The sequence below is a fragment of the Herpailurus yagouaroundi genome, unplaced genomic scaffold (assembly GCF_014898765.1).
Source record: "Herpailurus yagouaroundi ecotype Mexico unplaced genomic scaffold, PumYag 198, whole genome shotgun sequence".
Lineage (NCBI taxonomy): Eukaryota > Metazoa > Chordata > Mammalia > Carnivora > Felidae > Herpailurus > Herpailurus yagouaroundi.
The window spans coordinates 16,192,503-16,204,091 of record NW_024412429.1 but is presented as its reverse complement, the minus strand read 5'-3'; the positions used below and the strand labels follow the sequence as shown (position 1 = coordinate 16,204,091).

The 11,589-nt window shown below is 44.4% G+C and overlaps 1 protein-coding gene across 1 annotated transcript in view; it reads left to right on the top strand.

Annotated features, from left to right (window-relative positions):
• The window catches only part of AKAP12 (A-kinase anchoring protein 12), a 105,468-nt gene that overhangs the window by 1,426 nt on the left and 92,453 nt on the right, over positions 1–11,589 (top strand). The gene's annotated exons all lie outside the window — the stretch shown is intronic.

The window sequence follows — 11,589 nt, the reverse complement described above, 5'->3', positions numbered from 1 at the left end:
AAAAAAAAAAAAAAAAAAAAAAAAAAAAAAAAAAAAAAAAGAGGACATACTATGTGTTGTATCTGAGGATATAGGATGTGAGGACCTTTAAGAGTTATCAGGAAGTGTAGATGTTTACAGTGTGAAAAACAACCTCCCGCCCTGAAATCTAGGTAAATTTCTCTCAACTGTGATGTCATCGTTGTGACCTCTTTAGCTGTCCTAGTCTAGTTTGGGCTGAGAGAGTGCTCTTAATTAGATTACCCCTAGCGTTTAACTTGTACCTACTTGTAAAACCCGTGGTCCCTAGAGCTGTAGATGGTACCAAGTACCAATTGCCTGGAATATCGAATTTTCTAAGAGGTGCCTAAGCTTTAGGCTTGAGTCAGGTACTATCCTATTGAGATCTGACTCTCACTTTAATACTCACCGTACATCACCTTTTGATGCCGACTACTGCCAAAATGGCCTCATGAGCAGTATTTAGAGTCTCGTAATTGGGGTGCCTGGGTGGCGCAGTCGGTTAAGCGTCCGACTTCAGCCAGGTCACGATCTCGCGGTCCGGGAGTTCGAGGCCCCGCGTCAGGCTCTCGGTGGATGGCTCGGAGCCTGGAGCCTGTTTCCGATTCTGTGTCTCCCTCTCTGCCCCTCCCCCGTTCATGCTCTGTCTCTCTCTGTCCCAAAAATAAATAAACGTTGAAAAAAAAAATTAAAAGTTTAGAGTCTCGTAATGAAAGTAGTTTTAAGCTGTAATTACTAAAAGCTTGCAGTTGGGGACGTTTTTTCCCTCGGTTTTTACTGCTTCAGGTTATCTTAACAGTTCATGCTGAAACAGGATACCTAATCTGTTAAATAAATCTGGTAAACTTGAATTTGTTCATTTAAGAACTATTCCTTTGGCTCTCTTTTTGTCCTTCCGTAATCCTATCCACCCTCTTTCCTAGTCACCACCATCTTGAAGCAGCCAAGCCACCTCCTTTAAAAAAAATTACTTAAATAACATCTAGAATATCATTGAACTCTTTGGCATCCTGCCCAGTTATCAATTTGGAGACAAATCAATACACTTACGTGTCTCCTTGGAAAATGGTGTCGTTTTTCATTTCAGCTAGCAAAAATTTATTACTCAGGTTTTGAAAACCTGTCTTTTCGAAAGGACTCCCTGATTAAGAGTGACTCAGCACGGAGCTCTTGCCTCCCCTCTTTGCCCTGTTAAAGCCTAGTGCTGACCTTCGAGTAATCCTATGTGCCATGCCAGGCTCCTGTAGCACCCTTCTTCCAGCAGTTCCCACGTTTGTAGGTTTAGTGACTTGACTAAGTGTTCTCCTGGCTGTTGTAAATGCTCCACGGGACAGGGACCGTATGTGTGTTTTTGCTCAAGTGTCCCCCCCCCCCCATGTGTGACATGCTGCCTGGCGTGTAGGATGTACTGGCTCCCTGGTTTTGATTGGATGCTGCTTTTTCTACAGTTTAACCTTGGACCATCTCACTGTCGTGATCTGCCTCTCGTATCAGTGACTAAAACCACAGGTTGTTCATAGACCAAGTGACTGTTTTGGCAAAAACTCTTTGGGGTCTTTGGTTTCTATTTCTCTAGAAATAAAGTGACTTGTTCGCATTGCAATTTCAAATTGTCTTTAATTGCAAATGCACAAAATATTGTGAATGCAAGGGGCTCAAGTGAGACCACTTCCTAGGTTGAATTAGTTATGAATTACATCTTGAGCTTTCTTGATTGCGTGTGTGGACATTTGGGGGTTTAGACTAATACAACCCCCCCCTCCCCTGTTAGGATGCTGATCACAAATTAAAGGCTATTTACAGATTTTTTTTTCCATCTCAGTGATGTTTATATGACATGCATGCTGCCTATTTAGCAGTCCAGTTTACTTTCTCTTTTTTTGTGGTTAATTTTAGTCATCAGCCATTTACTGAGTAAGTACTTCTTAGAAGACATTACACTAATTGAATATCACTCCTATCAGGTCAAATGGAGTGTTAAAACTTGATTACTCAACCCTAACATTTAGGTGCACTGAAGCACAAGTCCTGGGTTTATCTGGTATATTTCAATAAAATGGAATCTTTTCAATCTTTTACAATCTTATATATGTAAATTCTGGGGGGAATTGGCTTGATCAATTATTTATCAGTTTTAATTTTGAGACTTGCCCATTTTGGCCACTGCAGGGGCAGGAATTTCAGACTACCCCAATGCAGTTAGTAAATGAAGTGTCATATTCCTCAATCATCTATTTTTATTTATTTTTTTAAAGATTTTTAATTTTTTTTTAACGTTTATTTATTTTTGAGACAGAGAGACAGAGCATGAACAGGGGAGGGGCACAGAGAGAGGGTGACACAGAATCCCAAGCAGGCTCCAGGCCCTGAGCTGTCAGCACAGAGCCCAACGTGGGACTCGAACCCATGGATTGCGAGATCATGACCTGAGCCGAAGTCAGACGCTTAACCGACTGAGCCACCCAGGCGCCCCTAAAGATTTTTTTAAAAGTTTGTTTATTTTGAGAGACAGAGAGCAAGCAGGGGAGGAGTAGAGAGAGGGAGAGAGAATTCTAAGCGGGCTCCACACTGTCAGTGCAGAGCCTGATGCAGGGCTTGAACTCATGAACTGTGAGATCATGAGCTGAGTCGGAGAGATCAAGAGTCGCTTAACCGATGGAGCCACCCAGCAGCCCCAATCATCTGTTTTTATTTTTATTATTTTTTTAATAGGGAGGGCTTTAAGTGTAAGGATCTGTTCACAATTTTTTTTTTTAAGTTTATTTTTGAGAGAGAACGCTTGTGCTTGTGTGTGAATGTGGGAGGGGCAGAGAGAGGGAGAGAGAGAATCCCAGGAGGGCTCTGCACTGTCCATGCAAAGCCCAGGTGGGGTTCGGACTCAAAAAAGGTGAGATCATGACCTATGCTGAAGTCGGGCGCTTAACTGACTGAGCCACCCAGGTGCCCCAATCATCTGCTTTTTAAAAGTTTGTCTTTGAAAGAGTATTTTTTTTTTTAAATTTTTTTTTTTCAACGTTTATTTATTTTTGGGACAGAGAGAGACAGAGCATGAACGGGGGAGGAGCAGAGAGAGAGGGAGACACAGAATCGGAAACAGGCTCCAGGCTCTGAGCCATCAGCCCAGAGCCCGACGCGGGGCTCGAACTCACGGACCGCGAGATCGTGACCTGGCTGAAGTCGGACGCTTAACTGACTGCGCCACCCAGGCGCCCCTGAAAGAGTATTTTTTTATTCAGATGTTAATGTAGACATGACATTTACTTAAAGTTTCTGGGAAATCCTGAATTTTTTTTTTTTTTTTTTTTTGAGCAGCAGGCAAAAATTTATTAGAGTATAAGATCAGAAAGGAAAAACAGTAGGAAAGCTCTCTTTGCAGAGAGGGGATGTTTGAAAGTGAATGCCTCCTAATCTTGATTTCTTGAGCCAAGCGAAGTTTGGACAATCATAATTCTCCGAATTATCCTTCTTGTATTTCCTGCTCAAGCAATGACTTCAGAACTGGAAACGGAGCAGTGGTCAGTTGCAACGGTGAGGCCAGTGTCCCTGGCAGGTGGGGAGATGAGACTCTTCACTCCTTCTGGTTATGGTTCCATTTGGTTACAAGAGCTGTGAATCACCAGAACATAAAGATGTACTCAAGTAGAAGAATCCATTGTCTGATTGGTAGATTTAAGGATGTCTTTGCCCTCCGAGCATGAGAGCACACAATTGAGTTGGCCAGCTGCATTTCTTAATTCTTCCCAGCCTGAGGTAGGATGCTTTCTCCCACTTGCCTTCTGTTTACAAAATGGGAACTGAGGAAGAAAATGACCTTACTGGGATGATGTCACCAGTTTTAAAATAAAAGGGCCAGAATTTAGAATGACTAGGAGAGAATATGTGTTAACAGAGTGGTGGTTTGTGAATACAGGCTACCTGTGTGCCTATGGATTTCTCCCAGATTCCAAGAGGTACTACTTTTGAGTAGAGCACAGGAGATGTGGGTGTGAGGACAATCGCTTAGGATAGGTAGCCTGTGGGGACCGCCATGCCAACCCTTCAATCCCTACTAGCCTTGTAGCCTAGTGGATGTGTGAGATCAGTGGAGATTTCCTCCTGAAATAGTTCCTTCTATGATGAACAGGCCTCAGACAGTGTATGCTTTTGAGTCCACTTTGGGTCAGCTAGCCTCTGCCTCAGATCCCTTTAAAGCAAATAAGGGGGCGCCTGGGTGGCACAGTCGGTTAAGCGCCCGACTTCAGCCAGGGCACGATCTCGCGGTCTGTGAGTTCGAGCCTCGCGTCGGGCTCTGGGCTGATGGCTCAGAGCCTGGAGCTTGTTTCCGATTCTGTGTCTCCCTCTCTCTCTGCCCCTCCCCCGTTCATGCTCTGTCTCTCTCTGTCCCAAAAATAAATAAATGTTGAAAAAAAAAATTTTTTTTTTAAAGCGAATAAGGATTATTCTCATTTGGTATTTTATAGGATAATTGATAAAACAAAATGTTATGCTTTATTTATTTTTAAATTTTTTTAATGCTTTATTTATTTTTGAGAGAGAGAGAGTATGAGCTGGGCAGGGGCAGAGAGAGAGGGAGACAGAATCTGAAGCAGGCTCCAGTCTCTGAGCTGTCAGCACAGAGCCCGACATGGGGCTCGAACCTGTGAACCACAAGATCATGCCCTAAGCCGAAGTCGGACACTCCACCAACTGAGCCGCCCAGGCACCCGTAAAATGTTTTGCTTTAAAAAGGTATTATGAGGGGCGCCTGGGTGGCGCAGTCGGTTGGGCGTCTGACTTCAGCCAGGTCATGATCTCGCGGTCCGTGAGTTTGAGCCCCGCATCGGGCTCTGGGCTGATGGCTCAGAGCCTGGAGCCTGTTTCCGATTCTGTGTCTCCCTCTCTCTCTGCCCCTCCCCCGTTCATGCTCTGTCTCTCTCTGTCCCAAAAATTAATAAAAACGTTGAAAAAAAAAATTTAAAAAAATAAATAAATAAAAATTAAAAAAGGTATTATGAAGTGCTCGCTTCGGTAGCACATATACTAAAAAGGTATTATGAAATTGTTTCTTTTTCTCCATCAGCTTTAACTCACTGTTCTAGAATACCACTGAAAGGAAAACCAAGCTCAGTGGTGCACATCCTTGGCCTCTGTGATTCTGTATGCGACAGTCTATTCGGGAAGTAAGAAATTCAGATTTATAGCACTGAGAAAAAATTTATCAGTGCTTTTATCTCATGAAAAAAACAAAGCTAAAATATCCTTGAACCCAACACTTCATTGTCTTACACCTGAAAAAATTATAATTTAGAATGTTTTATTTTAAAATAATAGGAAATATGAAAACTGAGTTTGGAAGGGAGAAGCACTATATATTATAAATGTGCAAGCTTATTTAAGAGAAATCTTAAAAATCTGTAATATTTATTTGACTTGTCTATTTGGATTTTGGGTTATTTTCTTGCTAATTAGCACTTTTTTAGAGACCCTAAGGGTAGGGTTTTGTATGGTCAGTGTTTTGTTTCCAACTCTAAACAGGATTAGGGGAAGATGTTAATAATCTATAATAATTTCAATTATCCATACATTCATATTACTTATGAATAATTGAGTTATTTAAAACTGACTATAATCTGACATTCTTAAATCATAACATCTTCATGAGATCAAAAGTCCTTGTTTAGTCTTATTGAAATGATTTTTATTTACAATCATTGCATAATAGGATTTATGTTTAATTTTTTTAAGATTTTTTTTTTTTAAGTCATGTCTACACCCATCGTGGGGCCCGCACTCACAATCCCGAGATCAAGAGTCCTGCGTTCTCCCTGAGCTATCTGGGACCCCTAATGTTTATTTTTCTAAAAATGTTAATGGTTGAGAAGTTGGATTTGTAGAGTTTGGTGAAAAGTAAGTCTCTTGTCACCTCCCAGCCACCAAGCATTCACTGTGGATGGTTTGAAACCAAAGTTGATGGTTTCTTGCATGTTCTTTCAGAAACTTTATGCATGTAGAGTATATAAATAAGAACAGGTCCATTATTTTTTAAATAATCTCTACACAATGTGGGGCTTGAGCGCAAGACCCTGAGATCAAGTCGTCCGTTCTTTTTTTTTTTTTAACTTTTTAATGTCTTATTTTTCATTAAAAATTTTTTAGATGTTTATTTTTGAGAGAGACAGTGTGAGCAGGGAGGGGCAGAGAGAGAGGGGGACACAGAATCCAAAGCAGTCTCCAGGCTCTGAGCTGTCAGCACAGAGCCTGACATGGGGCTCGAAATCATGGAGTGAGATCATGACCTGAGCCGAAGTTGGACACTTAACTGACTGAGCCATCCAGGCACCCCTCATGTTTATTTTTGAGAGAGAGAGACTGAGCACGAGTAAGGGAGGGACGGGGGGGGGGGGGGCACACAGAATCCGAAGCACGTTCCAGGCTCTGAGCTGTCGGCACAGACCCCGACACAGGGCCTGAACCCACAAACCATGAGATCATGACCTGAACCAAAATCAAGAGTCGGATGCTGAACTCATTGGACTGAGCCACCCAGGTGCCCCTTAACCCCCCACCCCCATTCTTATTTATGGCTACATAAATTTTCCCTTTATGGGTTGAAATGCAGTAAAAGTTTAACCAGTCCCCTGTGTTTACATTGACATTTTCCTAGTCTTTTGCTCTGTTAAATTGACACAGGGAATATCCTAGCTCTGATATCTTTGTATGTGTGCAAATGTGTCTCTAGGATAGATTTCTGGAGGTGGAATTGCTTGCTCAGAGCATTTATATGCATTTAAAATTTAGATAGCCCTTGCTAAATTTACCTTCCAGGGAGACACTCTGTATCCCCACTCTGAAGATCACGAGTTTTTGGATGATTTGCGTCAGTGCAGGGCAGATTTGCTAATATTTGCTACTCTGCACCCAAGTTGGCACTTGAGTTTCCTCGATGTGTTTTTAATTACGTATATCACCCATATGCTTTTCCTCTCCATGCCACCCGATCACGAACCAGACTGGTTTCCAGAACATTAAAGGCTATGGTTTATTTTACTGTTAATTTTTAAAGACTCCCCCACCCCACCTCAAAGTTATTCAAAATAAGGAAAAGCAAGTTTAAGAGTAAAAAGTGGGGCGCCTGGGTGGCTCGGTCAGATGAGCGTCCGACTTCGGCTCAGGTCATGATCTCGCGGCCCGTGAGTTCGAGCCCCGCGTCGGGCTCTGTGCTGACAGCTCAGAGCCTGGAGCCTGCTTCGGATTCTGTGTCCCCCTCTCTCTCTGCCCCTCCCCCCTCGAAAAAACGAATAAGCGTTAAAAAAAAAAAAAGTAAAAAAAGTGGCCGAAGTACTGCTTGTGTTTACTCATTTTTTCCCAAATTCGTAAACAGTCTTTATTTACTTGGACAGTGATCTACTTCTTTAGCAATCGTAAAATTTCTCCCCTGGGAACAATCTAAAGGCATCTAGTTGTCAGAAATTTCTTCATACTTGTGATCCATGAAATGTTGGAACCTGGGACTGGGTGGGGGGGGGGGGAGCAGAATTCCACTCCTGGGAAAACAGTAGACTGAAGACCCCCGCCCCGGGTTCTGTTCTCATTCCCATCACAAGCTATAGCCTTCCTCTGTTAACTGGAATAAATGTGATTTCCCAGAAAAAAGATAGGTGCTCAAAGCACAGAAACTACAAGGTCTTTCCCAGACCATGTTAGATTTTTCTTAACTTTTTTTTTTCAACGTTTATTTATTTTTGAGACAGAGAGAGACACAGCATGAACGGGGGAGGGGCAGAGAGAGAGGGAGACACAGAATCGGAAACAGGCTCCAGGCTCCGAGCCATCAGCCCAGAGCCCGACGCGGGGCTCGAACTCGCGGACCGCGAGATCGTGACCTGAGCTGAAGTCGGACGCTTAACCGACTGCGCCACCCAGGCGCCCCTAGATTTTTCTTAATACACAGATTCATGAGAGTTGAAAGGTTTTTGTCTTCCAGGCAGCTTGTCTGTGATGTTTTTTTAAAAAGCAGGGTGGGTGGGGCGCCTGGGTGGCTCAGTCGGTTAAGCGTCCGACTTCAGCTCAGGTCGTGATCTCGAACCCCGCGTCAGGCTCTGAGCCTGGAGCCTGGTTAATATTCTGTTTCGCTCTCTCTCCTCCCCTCCCCTGCTCATGCTCTGTGTCTCTCTCAAAAATAAATAAACATTAAAAAAAAAAAATTTTTTTTTAAAGTAGGGTGGAGTATGGACAGCCTTGTGGTTTCATTCTGCCTAACTTTAATTCCGGTTTTAGTAAATGCCAACTTACTAAATGTCAAAGTGTTTGATTTGTAAATGAAACAAGTCTAGAATTTAAGAAGGGGAGGATTATTGCCACTTATTGGCTGATCTTCTGTTTGTTGTGTGCAGACATTGCGAACCGGGTTGCACAATTGAGCAACCTGGTTGCTTTCCATCCTAGACGCATTGAATCAGAATCCCGGGCAACTGAAAGGTCAGGTAATCAGCACCTTAATGCTCACCAGGTATTCTGATTTGCCTGCTGTGGCTGGCATTGCCTTCAGGAAGGAGGTACAGGCGATAGGGGCCCACAGAGGGCCAGGGAGAAGTGGTCCAGGCCAAGATGACAGCAGAGACTGACCGAGGTTAGAGCCCGTGTGGGTGGGAGGGAGCGTTTCAGATGATGTTGGAAGAGCCGGTATTCCACCCCTCACATTTTCAGGAGAAAATAAAGGGAAATATTCCTCCTACATAATTCTGTCCTTGATTCTACTGCGTTGAGAAGTGTGCTGCCAGCAGAGGCTTTTCTAAATGGAATGTGCTATGCAGGATAAATACATGTTGAATTCCATGCCATTATCCTTTCTGAGCAAGGAGGAGCCTCTTGTCAATGTTCATGTTCATTTCCACCCGGAGCCTCTTAAACCTCTTCCCTCATTTGTCAATTTTAAAACCTCTGCCGTGCCGGGTAAGTGGGAAGGAACTGAGGGCTGAGTTTATGGTATTCAGCTGGTGCAGAAATCCTTGAAGAAATCCTAAAACCTAACCAAGTCGTTGATGATCAGAATAGGGTTCTGGCCTTGCTCATCATGTGACTACTCAGTCTTGATTCCATAAACATGTCTTTACTCTCTGTTCTACTCCGGGCACGGTGCCAGGACTGGGGATGGAAAGAAAGAACCCCAAGAGCTCAGGACTAAGAAAGTCACAAGCTTTCCTTTCCACTCCTTGCTACAAATGAATTGTTTTATGTCTGGAGGGAGAGATCCAAATTTATTTGCCATACTGGTTACCTCTTGTTTCCAGGACTACTGATTAAATAGTCACTTCTGTTTAAAACTCGAGTTTCCCCACACAACAAATCTGTTGCTTACTGATTTCTTTTTTCTTAAAAGGAATTTCCTTTGTGTTTATTCGTATTATAGTAACTTAAAAGCATTAAGGGAGTGGCTAAAAATGTAATCAGTTACAATAGCTGGCCTGTGGTTTACATTTTACATCTCAAGTGTTACCTGTAGAGGCCGCTTGTAGACAAACTTGAGCAGTGGAAACTTGATCGAGGCACAAGGGCCCACAGGGACCACCAGGCTGAATACAGACAGGCCCACCAGGCGACCCACCTCAAAATATCCATGGGCTCTAACTGACCAGTGGGGCTACTTACAAGCGGGCACAGTTACCAAAAAAGGGGAAAATTCCACACATCCCCAAACCTCCTCACCTTCCTCCTTTAAATACAGCCACCCCCCACTGCCTTGTTGCAGACCATCTCCCCTTTGCTCTCCTGCCCGCCGCTTCCCTGCAGTGTATTTAATAAACTTCCGACTTCGGCTCAGGCCACGATCTTGAGGTCTGTGAGTTCCAGCCCCACGTCGGGCTCTGTGCTGACAGCTCAGAGCCTGGAGCCTGCTTCAGCTTCTGTGTTTCCCTCTCTCTCTGCCCCTCCCCACTCACACTCCCTCTTTCTCACTCTCTCCCAAAAAGAAATAAACATAAAAAAATTTTTTTTTTTTTAAAAACAAACTCCTATCTCCTTTGTTCTGCCTTGGTGAATCCTTTCACCTTCCCGTGCCACCGGCTTCCACCCATTGGTTGCCCCACATTTGGGGGTCCCCATCGACACACCAGGGACACCACATTACCCTGGTCTGCCATGGCAATGGTGAGTTCATACGTAGGTAAATATAAAAAAGTGGGAAGCAGACGTTACGTTCTAAGCTTAATTTTTCTTGGTGTGTAATAACTTGCATTAAAAGTAGTCAAGTGTAGGGGTGCCTTGGTGGCTCAGTCGGTTGAGCGTCCAACTTTGGCTCAGGTCACGATCTCCCAGTCTGTGAGTTTGAGCCCCATATCAGGCTCTGTGCTGACAGCTTGGAGCCTGGAGCCTGCTTTGGGTTCTGTGTCTCCCTCTCTGCCCTCCCTCACTCGCACTCTGTCTCTCTTTCACAAAAATAAACATTAAAAAAAGTGGGTGTTCCATAACCACTTAGCAGGTGAAAGGAATTGGTCTAGATGCTTTGAGAAACGGAGAGATGAGAACACTCAGCTTTATCTGAGTACCTCATAGTCTGAGTGAGGGCAGAGGGTCCCTCTAGGAAACGCTCCATGAAAACGGTTCAACTAAATTGGATAGAAAATAGAAGAATTGCCATTACTTGGTACATGTCTTCTCAGTGAGTTGTCCAGATAGCTGCCGTAGGGAGAAAACATTTTGGAAAGTGTTGCAGGTGCATGAGGCCATGAGTTGGGAGGCCAGAGGGACCAGCAGATAAAGGAGCTGCATGCTTGTAAGGGGCAGATGGAAGGAGCAGGCTCATAGAGCTTGTTGGGAATGCTGCACAGGCAGCCGAGAGCCAGGGAGGGCTGCTCGTGAAGAACGAACCGAAGATGCAGGTGCCACGTGAATGGGCGGATGGGAGGGTGGGGGGCGGGTGGGGAATGAGGCCAGAAAGGGTGTTGCGGGGAGGTGGTGCCAGATAACATTTGCACGATCTGGTGATGTAGCAGATACTCAGGACCCAGTGGGGATTGGGTGCAGGGCATAGGTTTGCATGCGGGCGGCCCACAGTACCCGAGCGGAGCGGTCAAAACTTAGCCTGCAGAGTACCTGGGACAGGCAAGCATGTTCCCCTCCTGGTGTAGGTTGCAGTTCATTGTCTACCGCTGTAAATGTACCCTGCCAAGCCACGGTTCATGCTGCAGAGAGGATCTTCGGAAGGGAGAACATCACTTGGTAGTAACAACTTGGGGCTTGTGAAAAAGAAGTTTGCAGCAGACTTTATAGGTAATGACAGAGGACTCCCATGAGACCAATACCATTTCTGTAACAGCCATCCCTGTCAGAGCAGAGACCATGGCATTGGGTGCAATCCAGGATCACTGGGTGGTGCAGGTGGGAGGCCTAGGGGAAGGTCAAGTATAAGCAACTTAGGGTCGTGGCTGTGGACAAAGTGGAAACAAGAGTGAATATTAATAGAAATCTAGGTAGAACAGATGCCAGTGGGTTGAACAGCTATCGGACCCACTGCTGTATACAGCAGGGACTTTTACCCCAGCGCATCGGGTCTGCCTAAAATGAAAGCCTCTGATGGTTGACTCACGTTCCTTCCACTTGTAGGCAAGGAAT